The sequence below is a fragment of the Protopterus annectens genome, chromosome 5.part1, assembly GCF_019279795.1.
Source record: "Protopterus annectens isolate FY-2018-M chromosome 5.part1, PAN1.0, whole genome shotgun sequence".
In the NCBI taxonomy this organism is placed as follows: Eukaryota; Metazoa; Chordata; order Ceratodontiformes; family Protopteridae; genus Protopterus; species Protopterus annectens.
The window spans coordinates 803,973,002-803,985,583 of NC_056736.1; positions in this window are offsets into that span (position 1 = coordinate 803,973,002).

A 12,582-nucleotide genomic window follows, 5' to 3' on the forward strand; every position below is an offset into this window, starting at 1 on the left:
AGTGTCACTCATGGTCAGCTGAGAATAGTTCTTTAACTTTATAAGAGAAATTATGGCATTTTATTGGGCAGCATTTTAACTTCTGTACTATAAATTAAATGTCTCATTTAGTTGAAATAACAAACAAGTCTGTGGTTATATAATTCATTGCCTACTTCCTTAGTGTCTGTAAGTGTTATTTGAAGAGGCATGAATGCAAATTCAATGAAGCAGTTCTACCTTTTATACATTTTTAAGAGAACTACATGTAGAAGAGGGTATAATTTTTACAGTTTGCACATATATTATTCCACTTCAGGAAGTAATTTGATTTCCCTAATCATAGAAATTATTTTTACCAGACCGGCTGTGTCAGATAGCAGTTTCTGTGACTGGTTATTACAAGTCAAGGATTTTCAGTTTTTCTATATCACCTCTAAAACGTAATCCATTCTGGTGAACAATAGAACTTAAGAGATTCACGTCATGCCTAGCCTGTTTGACTATCAAAGTAAAGTGCAGGATATATGACTGAGATGGTTCACTTTTCTGCTTGTTTTTATAAAGATCAGCAAGGGAATAGGGAGGGATGCAATTCATATTTGTGGAATGATTCAGTCTGCTTTTTTTTTTTTTTTTTTTTGAGATAAGTGGTATTAGAAAAATGTGTATTTGAATATATGTGAAATGCTAGTTTAGAAACAAAGTAGTATATAATGCATTTTATTCTATTCATCATATAACATAAAGGATAAGTTCATGTGTAAATGCAAGTAGTTTTGAAACTGCAGAGTGGCTTGTAACAAACTGACCTCCGACCCTGGCAGTTGCTTGCTTAGCAAGTTTTAATGTTTATGCTTTTCACAAGTGATTATCTGCTGGGTCAGGAAATTAAATATGTGAAATAATGAAATCTTCTGCTCTTTCCTGCTGGGATGATTTGGCCTTGTATATGTGTTACTAAGATAGCATTCAGCTGGTGGGAAAGTGTTACAGTGAACAAAGATGTGTATTAGAAGATTGAATCTGCTATTGTATTCAAACTGGTGTGAAACCTTGAAGAAGTAACTTTACAGAAAGACATTATGTCTGGCCAGGTGGATAGCAAGGCCGTATTGTTACCAGAGGAAAACTTTTTTAAATATACAGCATCAGCAGTTTTTATGAATAGAGGACTGTAAGCTAAAGTGATGTAGATGCCCTGTGACATACCACATCAGTAAGGTGGGCACAGCTTGAATGTTAAGACTATATAAAATTGTGTGCTCCCTGTTTCATGTTAGACAAAATTCTGTACTTGTACGTTTTTTGCCTCCTGGTGTACATTAGTAAACTTTTGAACCTGAACCTCCTGTGTATTGAATTCTTGATTTTATTTAACAGTTTGGTCCTTCTTAGTCAGAAATCCCTCGGACAGCTGCAGATCAGAGTCTACCGGTGGTCGAATACTGCTCAGGAGAAGTTACTGAAACGGTTCTTCTTGGGTGAAAAGACCTCCGAGTGAATTGTCGTTTAAAGAGGCTGGCCACTTTCTGATCTGTGGCCGAAGAGCGGATCCTGGACGATTCAATACCAGAGGCTCAGGCAGGAAGATTTTGCCTTTTTTCTGTTTTAGATCAGGGACTAGGTTACAGTATATTGTTGTCAAAATTTGTTATGCAGATCAGGGACAAAAGGAAGTACTGTATATTTGGTCATAGATCAGGGTAGCATAATAAGGTAGACAGTTATTCTAGATAAACTGTGAAAAGGAACTGAACTTCTGATATCACGTGATAAGAAGGGTTACGTATCATTTTCTTTTACCATGGGAAATCAGTGCACTAAAACATTGCGAGATCCGCCCCTAACCGAAGATGCAAAATACATGCAATCACAACGTTCCGATAATGTTAGGTATTATGCGAAATGGGTTAACAAATATGAATTTGATGGTAAACTAGATAAAACTTCACTAGTTAAACTCCTTAAGCAACTTAAATCCGATGCAGGAGGTCAGGCAAAAAAGCAACGCAAATTAGGCATTCCTCAGGCACACAGGTGGATTGAGGAAGCAAATCGTAGAGAACAGAAGATTAAAAATTCGAAAACATTATTTTTAGACAAAGAAGATAATAACTTAGTAATAGCAACAGCTCCTCCTCCTCCTCCCGTGCCCCCTCCTTTACCCTTTTCAGGATATGAAGCGAGTGGACAGGCTAGTCTGCCTCCGTGTTATCCTGAAGTCTCAGCAAGACCACAACCGTTTGTTAGAGATCCTTTTGAAACTAGGTCCCGGACACGTAAAATACATAGGGACACAGAATCATATCAAATAGAGAGAAACCTACAGGATGAGAGTAAGGAAGAAATATGCCCACTTATAGAGGTTCCAAATCCTCAGGCAGGACAGGAAGGGCAGGACCCAACACTCTTAGTATATAGACCATGGACACGGGGGATATCCGGAAGGCTACTGAGGGAATTCCCCATCCAAAAGTTTATTTTATGAAATTTTTAGAAGATTTACAAGGCATGAGGCTGAGTTACCACTTGAATGGGGAAAAAATGGAAAAAGTAGTGAGACAAATTATAGGTCCAGATTGGCACATGATTTGTGGCACCCGGAATCCTTGTAATGCAGAGCTTAAACCACTCCCACATAGTGACACAGAATTAGACAACAGAGTGAAAGGTCTTACAGACCGAATCTCTGAGAAATGGAAACCTAGAGCAGACTGGACTTGCATTATTCAATGCATACAACAGGAAAATGAGACAATAGATGGATACTATGCTAGATTATTGGAATGTTTTAATAATCATAGCGGTATGACGGTTCCTGAAAACCAAACAAATGATTCCCCATATGAACAACAATTAAAGAATGCATTTCTAAAAGGTTGCATTGCACCTATTAGTAGCTTCATTACGAAGCATATGATAGACCATCGAACAGGTAGGCTACAAGCCTTACTTGAATACGCTAGACATGCTGAAAGACATTTCAATAGCAAAAAGAAAAAGAAAGCACAAGTCTTCACTGCTGAAGATGGAGCTGAAGTATTTGTGTTACAGTCAGGTAAAAAGGGCAAGAAGAAAGACCAGGGAAATAAACAGTCTGACAAATGATCAGAAGATTTTGAAGAGAGGAAAAAGAGAGGTGAATGCTTCAAGTGCGGGAAAAAGGGACATCTAGCAAGAGATTGTAAGCAGAACAAAAAGGTAATTTCAGAAGATAAGGGAGATGAGGACTGACTATATGATAGTGAAGATACATCATGCGAAAGTCAGAAATCATCAGAAAAAGTTAATAAACAGAAAACAAATGTAAATGTGATAAAAGGAATAGAGGAAGTGCAAGTAGATATGGAAGATGAAGAAAGTGAAATTTTGGACTTAGCATTATTGAGCTTAGAGCTCTACTTAGCAGATACGAAACCGGAAGTTACACTTCTGGTGGAGGGAAGGGAAGTCAAATTCCTGAGTGACTCAGGAGCGTCACGAACCCTGATACACCCCTCCAAGTTACTAGAACACTCCGAATCACCCGATTATATACTGGTAAAAGCTGCAAATGGACAACTATACAGGAAAACACTTTCCCATGATATAGCAATAACTGACCCTGTTTCAGGTATGACCCAGAGAAGTAAAATTGTTGTTTCTGCAAAGTGTCCAGTTAATCTATTGGGCAGGGACCTTATGCAGATATTTGGCATAGCAGTAGTTCCAACTGTACAAGGTATGAAGGTGCAGAGACAAATGGATACCTTTGTAGTGTGATCGGAGGGTGAAACTTTTTACTGGTACAGCCAGGACCTAGTCACGACTGGTCCAGGGGCAGTAACGGAGGAACTGATGAACATAGCCATCAGTAAAGCCCCCTCCCTTGACACTGATCGACAGCATTTGTTACACTGTACTCTATACTACTGTACTACACCAGGACCTGATAGAGAGTATGAGCAAGAATTGTTCAGAAATCGTGCAACTAGATTAGTATTGCGTACTTTGTAGTGGGATACTGAGGGGATCAGTGTAGTTAGCTGTTCATTACCTCAAGAATTCCTTGCACTATACAAATCAAATTGATTGCCACATGTCAGCTTGACAAAGAATAAAAATGTAAAATGGGCAGACTTAGGAGAAAAGGTGACAAGACGGGAGAAACAGACTGACTTAGAACTGTCAGAACAAGGGATACAGAAACAAAAACTGAATTGGTTGACACAGACACATCCAGCTGTTCAGTTGCAATCTAGCGAGGACAGCTGATTAGCATTTTTATTCGAAGAAGAAAAAGCCTTATGTGAAATTCCAACGACTTTGGTCAACAGGCAAGTCAGATGTAGGACTTATTTGAACAGCAGGACCAGTTACAATTACCCCGAAGTCAGCATTTAGACCACAGAAAAGACAATACCCTTTGAAAAAGGATGCAGAAATAGGAATCAAACCTATAATAGCAGCATTACTCAAAGAAGGAGTACTGGTGGAATCTCCCGATTCACCATGTAATACACCCCTATTTCCTGTTAAAAAAGCAAACGGGGAATGGTGGATGGTTCAAGATTTACAAGCTGTAAATAATGCAGTAATACCTAGAGCACCTACTTTGCCAGACCCACATACTTTGTTAAATGATTTAAAATCGAAACAAAAATATTTCTCTGCGGTAGATATCAGTATTGCTTTCTTTTTGATACCTATACATCCTGATAGTCAATATTGGTTTGCATTTACATTTCAGGGTAAAAGTTATACCTATACTCAACTACCACAGGGATAATATGAGAGCCCAACAATATTTGCACAAGAAATGGCTAGCAACCTGGCAGGGTTTACCCCACCAGGTGGTAGTCAGATTCTACTTTACGTAGATGACATCTTGCTAGCAGTCTCCACCCATCAACAATGCAGGGAGGATACTGTAGCATTATTGAATATTTTAGCTGCACAAGGGCACAAAGTAAACAAAAATAAGTTACAACTTTGGAAAAAGCAAGTTAGATACCTAGGATATGTGATATCCAATGAAGGTAGAATATTAGACGAGGAATGAAAAACAGCGATTTTGCAAACACCCAAACCAGCAACCAAGAAGGAAATGATGTCCTTCTTGGATACAACTAATTTTTGTCAGAGTTGGATACCAAATTATGCTTTGGAATCTGCTCCACTGACTGACTTGATATATAAGACGCCAATGGCAGCACAAGATTTGTTACAATGGACAACCGAAGCAGAAATGGCTTTCTGCAGGTTGAAGCAGTTGATAGCTTCTTCATTAGTTTTAGGACTCCCAAATTATCACAAACGGTTCTTTCAGACCATAGATTGCAAGCAAGGATATATGACGTCAGTACTGATGCAACAACATGGGGATAAGCAACGCCCCATAGCCTATTATTCATCGCAGTTAGACCCAGTGGCACAATCTCTGCCTCACTGTGTACAGGCAATAGTTGCAGCTGCAATGGCAGTACAGGCTTCGGCCTCAGTGGTGTTATTCCACCCTCTCACATTGAGAGTGCCTCATGCAGTCACAATAATTTTACTGCAAGAAAAAATAGCATACCTCTCTCCTGCTAGACATCTTTCATGTATGACTATACTGCTGAGCCAACCTCATATGACAATTGAACGATGTACGACATTAAATCCATCAACATTACTTCCAACTCCTGCGGATGGCACACCACACAGCTGCCTGCAGGAAATTGAACAGTTAGCCTTGCCTAGACAAGATCTCACAGATATGCCCTTGGATGATGCCGAGGTGACATATTACGTGGACGGCTCATGCAGAAGGGGCCCTACAGGAAAGAATCTAGTGGGATATGCAGTAGTTACAGACACTGAAATTCTAGAAGCCCAATCCTTACCACATAACTTATCTGCACAAGCAGCAGAATTGATAGCTTTGACGCGGGCATGTACTTAAAGACAAGTGTGTAAACATATATACTGATAGTCAGTATGCTTTTTCTACAGTACATGTATTTGAGCAGCAATGGAAAAATAGAGGAATGATAACATCTAGTGGAAAACCTATTAATCATGTGCAATTTATTTTGGAATTATTAGAATCTATTCAGTTACCTACCAAAGTAGCTATTTGTAAATGTGTAGCTCATAGAAAACAACAGGATAAGATTTTGAAAGGCAATGCACAAGCTGATGCAGCTGCAAAGCAAGCAGCCTCAGACTCAGAAACTTTACTTTTGAATGAGGAATTACAACCCTCTGAGATTTTAGACTTAGACATGTTAAAAACAATGCAGATGCTTACTACAAAAGCAGAAAAACAAAAATGGGATAAACGAGGTGCAATTCTTGAAAATGGACTGTACATTTCCAAAGAGAGAAAACCGATATTGCTGTCTAATTTATTTAGATATGCAGCTTTGTTGAGCCATGGGCAGTGCCATGTCTCAACAGGGGGGATGGTACAGTTAGTAAACCGAATATTCCAAACATATGGATTCACAAACTATACAAAAAAATTTTGTGCAGCTTGTCATACTTGCAACAAGCACCATGCACAAGGGGCATTTAAAACAAAGCAAGGAAGTTTTCCTATACCACCATATCCATTCCATACTATTTGTATGGATTTCACAGAATTGAGTAAGTGTGAAAGGAAGAAATACTGTTTAGTTATTGTCGATATGTTTTCTAAATGGGTAGAAGCTTTTCCAACCAAAAATGCGGATGCAGCAACAGTGGTGAAAGCCCAGATAAAAGAAGTAATCCCTAGATTCGGCATTCTGGAAAGGATTTATAGTGAAAACGGGCACACATTTTGTGAACCAGACAATCCAGCAACTTGGGAGATTTTTTTGGTATCTCCTTAAAGAACCATTACGCCTACCACCCACAGTCAGCAGGACTGGTGGAAAGGTACAATGGTACCCTTAAGAATAAACTTAGGAAGTTAGTTGAGGAAACCCAAAAGAATTGGATATACTGTCTGCCTTTAGCACTGCTGAGTATGAGAATGGTTCCAAATGTGAAGGATTTGACTCCCTTTGAAATGATTTTTGGGAGAGCATATTATGTGCCTCAGTGGAAAGCTCTCATGCCCACAGAACAAGAGGATGACAGTTCATTAGCTAGTTATATGAGGAAACTGTTAACAAATAAATCTGTTTTGCAGTTTAACTCTTTTTCAGATAAGGAACAGACCAGACCGGTAGAAGCAGTTTTGGCCCCCGGGACGTGGGTTTGGCTAAAAGTGACGAAAAGGAAGAATTGGGCGAGTCCAAAGTGGGAAGGACCGTACCATGTACTGTTGGCAATGCCTACTGCAGTCAGAGTGGCTGAGAGGACGTCCTGGGTTCATTTGACACACTGCAAACCGGTAAAGAACTTTCAACTTGATAAAAACTTTGTGACTGATATACAACAGGACCAAGATGGCCAAAAACAAAGCGAATAGAAATTTAGATCAACCCCAGAGATGTTGCATAATCATTTTGTTGAGTATACATTTATTGACTGTAATTGTGACAATTTTCCTCTTGTTGTGGTTTATCCTGCACACAACCACACAAGTGAAAGTGGGAAGGCGTGACGAAACGTCCATAGACTGGCATCCAAATTTTAACACATACCTAGCCATGAAGCGTGTATATGCAGAGACTATGAACATTTCAAATTGCTGGGTTTGTACAGCTATATCAACAGCATATGGAGGACTGATAATGTCCACTGTCCCTTTGGGGATAAATGAGACTTGTGAGAATTTACTCTTCGATACAGGAACTGTGAGATCACAGGACAAAATAGCTTTATTTTTACCTGTCACAAAAAAAGGAATTGTATGTTTTTACAAAAATGATACTCTCTAGGTGGGCTGGAGCAATTGTAATATAACTATATCTTACTGGTGTTATATTAAGAATAGTAATGGCAATATTCTTTGCAATACTAATTATGACTCATATTTGAACTCACTGAAAACAACCATGAATGACAATTGCAAGAATTCTGTTTTGTTTAAACAATTGTCAGTTATAGATCAGAAAATGTTTCATGCAGGGCTAATGCGTATTAGTACTAAAGTAGAAAACTGTTATTTTATTTGGGGGAAAAAAGCATATAAATGGTTACCTGCGAATTGGTCCGGCAGTTGTTTTTTGGGTTATCTGGTTCCGGCAATAAGACATACTGCAGAATTACCTTTGGGTAAGATATGAAGCATGAGAGAAGCAGCCCGAAAACCTGAAGATCCAGTTGAAAAACCTGTAAATCCAGTTGGAAGGATCAAAGCTGGCTGGAAATACCATAATAATGTGAAAGACAAAAGTAAATTGGCTCATATGGACTTGAGTGACAGTGTTATATCTTGGGCAGGAATATTCCCAGCATATGGAGCAGTCAAATCGATCTGGGAGCTGAGAACATTGTTGAAACTTCTCGAAGTAATGAGTAATGCAACTTTTTCTGCCCTAGAACTGGTGACTGATGAACTGAATGCAATGAGAACTGTTGTGCTACAAAATCGAATGGCTCTTGGCTTCACAATAGCGGTGAGAGGTGGTACATGCGCGCTTATCAAAGAAGAATGCTGTGCGTACATACCAGACAATAGGCATGAAATTAACATCCACCTAGAGGTAATTCAGCAAGCATCAGCCATGGCTGAACCAGGCCCAAACCCACTGATGGACTTTTTCCAGAATCTATTTGGGGGGTGGGGTTCCATCCTAATGAATATTCTGATTGCCATTTGTGTGTGCATACTTCTAATAGGAGCATGTGTTTGCTGTGGAATTCCCTGCATGAAAAGACTAATCAAAGATTTTATTGATGTATCTGTTACTGAAACCTTGTATCAAGATATTGAGATTGAAAAATTGATCTCAGATGACATTTTTTCTGAAGTATAGATTGAATGACTCACCTAGCTGAAAATCCTTAGTGGAAGAGGTTGTGAGATGAAATGACACTATACATACTTCAAAATAGAATAAAAAGTATTAATAGGAGGGAAAATGTTAGAAAAATGTGTATTTGAATATATGTGAAATGCTAGTTTAAAACAAAGTAGTATATAATGCATTTTATGCTATTAATCATATAACAGAAAGGATAAATTAATGTGTAAATGCAAGTAGTTTTGAAACTGCAGTGTGGCTTGTTGCAAACTGACCTCCGACCCTGGCAGTTGCTAGCTTAGCAAGTTTTAATGTTTATGCTTTTCACAAGTGATTATCTGCTGGGTCAGGAAATTAAATATGTGAAATAATGAAATCTTCTGCTCTTTCCTGCTGGGATGATTTAGCCTTGTATATGTGTTACTAAGATAGCATGCAGCTGGTGGGAAAGTGTTACAGTGAACAAATATGTGTATTAGAAGATTGAATCTGCTATTGTATTCAAACTGGTGTGAAACCTTAAAGAAGTAACTTTACAGAAAAACATTATGTCTGACCAGGTGGATAGCAAGGCCGTATTGTTACCAGAGGAAAACTTTTTTAAATATACAGCATCAGCAGTTTTTATGAATAGAGGACTGTAAGCTAAAGTGATGTAGATGCCCTGTGACATACCACATCAGTAAGGTGGGCACAGCTTGAATGTTAAGACTATATAAAATTGTGTGCTTCCTGTTTCATGTTAGACAAAATTCTGTACTTGTACATTTTTTGCCTCCTGGTGTACACTAGTAAACTTTTGAACCTGAACCTCCTATGTATTGAATTTTTGATTTTATTTAACAAGTGGTTTGAGCAATTTATACATACACACAGCAGCAGTAGTTTGTATTTTCTTTAGGTTTCAACAGCAAGCTTTTGTAGTATCATATGAATGGTAATATATTAAAAGCTGTAACTGTGCTCAAAGATGGCTGTCTCCTGATGCATCCCCATCTTTATGTCATCTAGTGGCTAGCCTCAACTATTCCGTTACTCATTCATCATTCTTCACTTGAAATCTTGCTTATAATTTGCAGGCCTTTTTTCAAGAAAAAGTTTTAACATTTCTTCTACCCAAAAACATATTTTACCATGTGGATCCTGGGGAATGTAAGATGAACTTTCAAGGAAACTTATGACTTTTTCTTAAGATATCCTGTATTTAATCTTCAAATATGGATTCTCCCTGTTAACAGGTGCAGGTTTTTCACCGTTATCATCTTTGTCATTGAGGCAGTGTATCTCTTGGGAAGAATAAATTTCAAGCAAAAATTCTGATTGGTACTGAGATGTTTGAGTTTAGGAATAATTCTTCCACAATCCAGCCAGTGTTTATGTCTAAACTATATGGACCAACTCAAAGCACTGTCACTACTTTCAATATCCTTCAGACTGCTGAGATGTAATCTGTGTCTGGCATATAACGCAGTCTCTGACCCATTACTGATGGATTTACTGCACATCAGTACATCAGATGACATAAAAAAGGCTTAGTCTAGGGATCTAAACCTCTTCTGTAACATCAACAGGACAGTTTGGAAGGACAGATATAGCTTGCAGAGGGTACTGTTGCTCTTGAACAGATACCCAATACAAATAAAACAAATGTCATCCTTATTCATATTCAAGTGCATCTTAGATCTATGTACGGGAACATTTACTACATGCTGCCCCTGCACTACTAATGGACAGAGGCAGCTCTGTAGCCTACACACAAAATCAAGGGAAATCAAGATAGTGGAGCAAATCAGAAACATATAAACAGCATATCCAGAGATGCACATGCCCTGGAACTGAATACCACAGATTACTGATGTCCACATTGAGGGAACTGTGTAAAATGTTTGAGGTTACCATCACATTAGTTAATGTGCATTTCAGCATAATTACACTTCAAAAAATATGTTACAATGTGAAAACAACAAACCATCAAAAAAGCATGTTTAAAACAATCTCAGCCACAATTCAAATAAACATAAAAAGAAATCTTCAGCATGTAAACATCAAATGTTTTCTAATGGCACAGAGACTATTATGTGATGTATAATATTAGTCTATATTGCATATTTTAAAGTGAAGCAGAATACACATATGCATTTTTATAGTTAAGTACAATTACATGACTGGCTTGTTAATTGATTAAGATTTATTGTGATTTTTAAGGAAACATTTAGCAATAAGAGGAGTAATTTGTTCTGAATTAAATTAAAGAATCAAAGTGCTAAAGATTTCCTTCCATGTTTATTTGAATTGTGGCACAGATAATTTTAAATGTGCTTTTTTTTGTTTTATTTCAACATACTTCAACTGCAGCCACAAGCCACAACAATGCTTGTCGTCACTTGCTGTGTCATTCCACTGCACTTAATTTATCATGCACTGAACAACAATGGTATAGTGGACTGCACCTGAGTGGATAGGAATACCATGTAGAACCTAGTGGATATGTTTCAACCTCATCTGTATCCTCCTGGAAGTCAAGGGCTACCTATCTCAGTCAATACCTAGGTATGTGTTTACATTCTAGCTGCAGGGAATTTCCGCCAACCATCTGGGGATATGGTCATGGTATTTTGGGCATCAGTATTGAGAATACACCATCAGTTCCTTGATGCCATGTAGCAGCATGTTGGCGTGCATATGTGATTTCCACATACCTTAGAAGAGAAACAAAGAGAGAGAGAGAGAACACTTGTAGGACTTCTACAATACGTTTATTTCCCTGAGGTTTTAGGACTCACAGACTGTACCCACATTAAAATTAAGGCCTCTCCTGGGGAACTGGGATGAAGGTATGTAAACTGCAAAGGGTATAACTCCATTAACTGCTAGGTGGTCTATAATGCACACATATTATCAGTAATGTGTGTGCAGGCCATCCAAGCAGCTTTCTCAACTACAGCATATGGCACACCTGTAACACAATTATTCATTTTGCAAGGTGTTATTTCCATTTAGACTATATTACTTGCGATGACCGATATACCTTGGAAACCTGGATGATGACACCCATCTGACAACCACAAAATAAAACTGAGCAGGGTCACAGCCCTGCACACTTGCAAATCATGAACTTTATTAAATGCACATTTGAGCTGCTGAAGGCATGTTTTCACTGTCTGGAGTCTTCAGATGGTGCCATGCAGTATGACTGTGGCACATGTACAAAAATATTAACTGTTGTATGCAGAATGTCACACAATATGATACTGAAGATACAAATACAGTAAGGGGCCCAGTAGCAGGAGTATAATACAGAACACCAGACAGTGGAAGCAGAGTCAGATGAGAAGTCAATAGGGATTACAGCTGCAGGGGATGACCCTGTTAGATGAAGAGGGCACAGGATGCTCTGTTACTGGCAAAGAAGCTGCAACTCACACATAATTTCAGCCCCTAGAAAAACTTAGTAAAACGGATTCAGAGCATTAAACCGATGCCTCCAAGTCAAACACCAGACTGTGCTCTAATGCATATAGGTTGGTCATGTTGTGCATCAAACATAGGCAACCCAAGTAACAATGTCCCGAGGGCAGTGCACAGTTGTCATCATCTGTTAAGCTGGGGTTGGGAGCACATCTGTAGATATCTTTCCCACAGAGAGTGATGTGAGAGTACAGAGGAGATATATGAGAAAAAGTGCAGGTGTGTGTATGAGCTGTGATGGGGGGATGCATACAAGGAGGTGTGACTTAAA